Here is a 6,626-nt window from a genome sequence, read left to right on the forward strand (position 1 = left end):
ACACTGCACACACACACACACTGTACACACACACACACACACACACACACACACACACACACACACACACACACACACACACACACACACACACACACACACACACACACACACACACACACACACACACACACACACACACACACACAAACATAGTCCTGTTAATTACTGAACAGCATAGAGCGCTGTACAACATGAATAAAACGAAGGTTATGCCATAGTGTGTCTCCAGGATGGTTGAGCTGCAGTTCACCTACAGGTTATTGGGGCTCTAGGGAAGTTAAATCATCCTCTTAGAGACGGAGGTGAGAGGAGCCGTCCTCTCCTCTCTTCCACAACGAGGAGATACAAGGATAGACGTGAGAGAGTAAAAGCTAAGCGCAGAGAGATTTCAGTCCCCAAGAGATCGTGGGAACCTGTCACTGCCCTGCTGTCCCCCGAGTGACTCGTGAGTGACTCTGTGTCATGTGGGGGACGTGTGGGAGGATGTGTTAAACTCCATCAGAATCAGTGCTCCTGGTGTGATGAGGACCAACAGTCTTTTCCAGCTATGATGGTGTTTACCAGGACGCTGCCACCTGCTGCCACCTGTCACAGCTGACTCACTTCACATGCTGCAGTGACACTGTTCAGACAACACAGACCAGTCTGTCTGTTCTTCAGCTCAGTCAATCAGTTGGTCTGGGGGGGGGGGGGGGGGGAGTCTGCAAGCGGCAAACAAAAACAGCATGGCACAGGAAGTGGGGGGGGGGGGGGGGTGGAGGGGGGGGTGGAGTCATGGCACAGGAAGTGCGTCTGTCTGACCTCATCACTTAGATGGGCAGTGTGCTGTCTGTCTGACCTCATCACTCAGATAGGCAGTGTGCTGTCTGTCTGACCTCATCACTAAGATAGGCAGTGTGCTGTCTGTCTGACCTCATCACTTAGATAGGCAGTGTGCTGTCTGTCTGACCTCATCACTTAGATAGGCAGTGTGATGTCTGTCTGACCTCATCACTTAGATAGGCAGTGTGCTGTCTGTCTGACCTCATCACTTAGATAGGCAGCGTGCTGTCTGTCTGACCTCATCACTTAGATAGGCAGTGTGCTGTCTGTCTGACCTCATCACTAAGATAGGCAGTGTGCTGTCTGTCTGACCTCATCACTTAGATAGGCAGTGTGCTGTCTGTCTGACCTCATCACTTAGATAGGCAGTGTACTGTCTGTCTGACCTCATCACTTAGATGGGCAGTGTGCTGTATGTCTGACCTCATCACTTAGATAGGCAGTGTGCTGTCTGTCTGACCTCATCACTTAGATAGGCAGTGTGCTGTCTGTCTGACCTCATCACTTAGATAGGCAGTGTAATGTCTGTCTGACCTCATCACTTAGATAGGCAGTGTGCTGTCTATCTGACCTCATCACTTAGATAGGCAGTGTGCTGTCTGTATGCCATCATCACTTAGATAGGCGGTGTGCTGTCTGTCTGACCTCATCACTTAGATAGGCAGTGTGCTGTCTGTCTGACCTCATCACTTAGATAGGCAGTGTGCTGTCTGTCTGACCTCATCACTTAGATAGGCAGTGTGCTGTCTGTCTGACCGCATCACTTAGATAGGCAGTGTGCTGTCTGTCTGACCTCATCACTTAGATGGGCAGTGTGCTGTCTGTCTGACCTCATCACTTAGATAGGCAGTGTGCTGTCTGTCTGACCTCATCACTTAGATAGGCAGTGTGCTGTCTGTCTGACCTCATCACTCAGATAGGCAGTGTGCTGTCTGTCTGACCTCATCACTTAGATAGGCAGTGTGCTGTCTGTCTGACCTCATCACTTAGATAGGCAGTGTGCTGTCTGTCTGACCTCATCACTCAGATAGGCAGTGTGATGTCTGTCTGACCTCATCACTCAGATAGGCAGTGTGCTGTCTGTCTGACCTCTTCACTTAGATAGGCAGTGTGCTGTCTGTATGCCATCATCACTTAGATAGGCAGTGTGCTGTCTGTCTGACCTCATCACTTAGATAGGCAGTGCGCTGTCTGTCTGACCTCATCGCTAAGATAGGCAGTGCGCTGTCTGTCTGACCTCATCACTTAGATAGGCAGTGTGCTGTCTGTCTGACCAACACTTAGATAGGCAGTGTGCTGTCTGTCTGACCGCATCACTTAGATGGGCAGTGTGCTGTCTGTCTGACCTCATCACTTAGATAGGCAGTGTGCTGTCTGTCTGACCTCATCACTCAGATAGGCAGTGTGCTGTCTGTCTGACCAACACTTAGATAGGCAGTGTGCTGTCTGTCTGACCTCATCACTTAGATAGGCAGTGTGCTGTCTGTCTGACCTTAGATAGGCAGTGTGCTGTCTGTCTGACCTTAGATAGGCAGTGTGCTGTCTGTCTGACCTTAGATAGGCAGTGTGCTGTCTGTCTGACCTTAGATAGGCAGTGTGCTGTCTGTCTGACCTTAGATAGGCAGTGTGCTGTCTGTCTGACCTTAGATAGGCAGTGTGATGTCTGTCTGACCTCATCACTTAGATAGGCAGTGTGCTGTCTGTCTGACCTCATCACTTAGATAGGCAGTGTGCTGTCTGTATGCCATCATCACTTAGATAGGCGGTGTGCTGTCTGTCTGACCTCATCACTTAGATAGGCAGTGTGCTGTCTGTCTGACCTCATCACTTAGATAGGCAGTGTGCTGTCTGTCTGACCTCATCACTTAGATAGGCAGTGTGCTGTCTGTCTGACCTCATCGCTAAGAAAGGCAGTGTGCTGTCTGTCTGACCTCATCGCTAAGAAAGGCAGTGCGCTGTCTGTCTGACCTTAGATAGGCAGTGTGCTGTCTGTCTGACCTTAGATAGGTAGTGTGCTGTCTGTCTGACCTTAGATAGGCAGTGTGCTGTCTGTCTGACCTTAGATAGGCAGTGTGCTGTCTGTCTGACCTTAGATAGGCAGTGTGCTGTCTATCTGACCTTAGATAGGCAGTGTGCTGTCTGTCTGACCTTAGATAGGCAGTGTGCTGTCTGTCTGACCTTAGATAGGCAGTGTGCTGTCTGTCTGACCTTAGATAGGCAGTGTGCTGTCTGTCTGACCTTAGACAGGCAGTGTGCTGTCTGTCTGACCTTAGATAGGCAGTGTGCTGTCTGTCTGACCTTAGATAGGCAGTGTCCTATCTGTCTGACCTTAGACAGGCAGTGTGCTGTCTGTCTGACCTTAGATAGGCAGTGTGCTGTCTGTCTGACCTCTCCATACACCACAGACACAGCTGACCTCCCTGTTCACACCAGCAGTAACTGAAACCCGATTCTCACTGGGGACATCCCAAATGGCAGCCTTCCCCCTGTACAGTGCACTATGAGCCCTATGGGTACTACATTGGGAATAGGGTGCTATTTGAGACATACACCCCTATTGTTAGTCCCTCAGTGGGCACTCAGCTGAGTAAATGTGTATTTACTGCCCATCTGAACACTATCTGACCTGTGTTGCTGGTCTTATTAACTAAATGGTGTGTGTGTTGTGTGTGTTGTGTTGTGTGTGTGTGTGTGTTCTAGTTCTGCTATGACTGTCCGGGGTAGAGTAGAGCACTCTGGGTAATTGATGTCCTTTAAAAGGGGATTTTGGGTAATGAAGTGAAGCCTTTTTTCTATAAGTGTTTGGGGAATTTGGGTTTATAGACACACACACACACACACACACACACACACACACACACACACACACACAAAGAGAGAGAGAAACACACAGCAACACAAGGAGAAACACACACACACACACACACACACACACACACACACACACACACACACACACACACACACACACACACACACACACACACACACACACACACACACACACACACACACACACACACACACACACACACACACAGCAACACAAGGAGAAACACACACACACAAAGAGAGAGAAACACACATCAACACAAGGAGACACACACACATTGCACAGAACTCCAGTGTCCCACTCTGCAGCTGTGGTTCCTATCTAAAATAGGACTAGGGGCAGCTGGACGATTTCACACTGCCAAATAGAAATGGCCCTTCACTATCTCCCCCTCTCTCTCTTCTCTACTCTCCTCCGCTCTCTTCCATCTCTCTCCTCCGTTCCTTCTGTCCTCCTCCTCTCCTCTCATTCCTCTCTCCTCCTCCTCTTCTCAGAGAGCAGGAGTTCCAGTTTAATCCAATAACCCTGCAGCCCGCTGTTCCCTAAAGCAGTTTACAGTTGCACAATACTGTCCGTCCCTCAGGTGTAGAGCTCAATAGACCCATGTTATAGAGTGTGTGTGTGTCACAAGCCCTGATAGATTCTGCTGTGCTCACCACTCCAAAGACTCCTTATTTTTTTTAACCTTTATTTAACTAGGCAAGTTAGTTAAGAACAAATTCTTATTTTCAATGACGGCCTAGGAACAGTGGGTTTAACTGCCTTGTTCAGGGGAACAGTGGGTTTAACTACCTTGTTCAGGGGCAAAACGACAGATTTTCACCTTGTCAGCTCGGGGATTCGATCGTGCAACCTTTCGGTTACTAGTCCAACGCTCTAACCACTAGGCTACCCTGCCGCCCCGATGGCTCTCTCCAACCTCCACACACACACACAGTGCTTTCACTAGTAACTTCTCCGTTATGAACTGTCTGTTTAGGTCTCTCTGAGTGAGTGGGTGTCTGTACCGTTTCATCATCCCGAGCCTGTTCTTAATACTGTATAGGCCACAATCGCTGATCCAAACCTCTTCAGAGTGTATCTTCTGCTCAGAAACTAACTGAAACACACACCAAACTTCTTTAGAGTCTATCTTCTGCTCAGAAACTAACTGAAACACACCAAACCTCTTCAGAGTCTATCTTCTGCTCAGAAACTAACTGAAACACACCAAACCTCTTCAGAGTCTATCTTCTGCTCAGAAACTAACTGAAACACACACCAAACCTCTTTAGAGTCTATCTTCTGCTCAGAAACTAACTGAAACACACACCAAACCTCTTCAGAGTCTATCTTCTGCTCAGAAACTAACTGAAACACACACCAAACCTCTTCAGAGTCTATCTTCTGCTCAGAAACTAACTGAAACACACCAAACCTCTTCAGAGTCTATCTTCTGCTCAGAAACTAACTGAAACACACACCAAACTTCTTCAGAGTCTATCTTCTGCTCAGAATCTAACTGAAACACACCAAACCTCTTCAGAGTTTATCTTCTGCTCAGAATCTAACTGAAATACACACCAAACCTCTTCAGAGTTTATCTTCTGCTCAGAAACGAACTGAAAAACGCCAAACCTCTTCAGAGTCTATCTTCTGCTCTGACACTAACTGAAACACACCAAACCTCTTCAGAGTCTATCTTCTGCTCAGAAACTAACTGAAACACACCAAACCTCTTCAGAGTCTATCTTCTGCTCAGAAACTAACTGAAACACACACCAAACTTCTTCAGAGTCTATCTTCTGCTCAGAAACTAACTGAAACACACCAAACCTCTTCAGAGTCTATCTTCTGCTCAGAAACTAACTGAAACACACACCAAACCTCTTCAGAGTCTATCTTCTGCTCCGACACTAGGGCCAGCCAACGAGAGCATACAGGTCGCATTGATGGGTAGTATATGGGGCTTTGGTGACAAAACGGATGGCACTGTGATAGACTACATCCAGTTTTGGAGGCTATTTTGTAAATGACATCGCCAAGGATTGGTTGGATAGTCAGTTTTACGAGGGTATGTTTGGCAGCATGAGTGAAGGAGGCTTTGTTGCGAAATAGGAAGCCGATTCTAGATGTAATTATTTGATTGGAGATGCTTAATGTGAGTCTGGAAGGAGAGTTAGTAGTTGTCCACATATTCTAAGTCAGAACAGGAGTAGTGATGCTAGTTCGGCGGGAGGGTGCGGGCAGCAATCTGTTGAAGAGCATGCACTTAGTTTAACTAGCTTTTAATAGCAGTTGGCCTCGGAAGGAGAGTTGTATGACGTTGAAGCTCGTTTGGTGGTTTGTTAGCACAGCGTCCAAAGAAGGGCCAGAAGTATACAGAATGGTGTCGTCTGCGTAGAGGTGGATCAGAGACTCACCAGCAGCAAGAGCGACATCATTGATATATACAGAGAAAAGAGTCGGCCCGAGAATTGAACCCTGTGGCACACCAATAGAGACTGCCAGAGGTCCGGACAGCATGTAGAGTCCTGCAGTGTCAGCATTAAGCCACTTCTACAGAAGAACTAGCATTAGCCTCTATGGTCTTTCTATAATCCTGTGGGCTGTGGATGAGACTCAAATGGCACATCATTCCCTATATAGTGGTACTACTATAGACCAGAGCCCTATTCCCTATATAGTGGTACTACTATAGACCAGAGCCCTATTCCCTATATAGTGGTACTACTATAGACCAGAGTCCTATTCCCTATATATAGTGGTACTACTATAGACCAGAGCCATATTCCCTATATAGTGGTACTACTATAGACCAGAGCCCGATTCCCTATGTAGTGGTACTACTATAGACCAGAGCCCAGGACGCCATTAGGGAAGCATCCTTTAAGGTGACCACCCCCACCTCTCCTCCAGTAGGGAGCCAGTGGTGTGTGGAGCCTGTGTGTGGCTAGCGGTGGGGCTGGGGGAGGCTAGGAGGTGTCTA

This window comes from Salvelinus fontinalis, chromosome 4, assembly GCF_029448725.1.
Source record: "Salvelinus fontinalis isolate EN_2023a chromosome 4, ASM2944872v1, whole genome shotgun sequence".
Lineage (NCBI taxonomy): Eukaryota > Metazoa > Chordata > Actinopteri > Salmoniformes > Salmonidae > Salvelinus > Salvelinus fontinalis.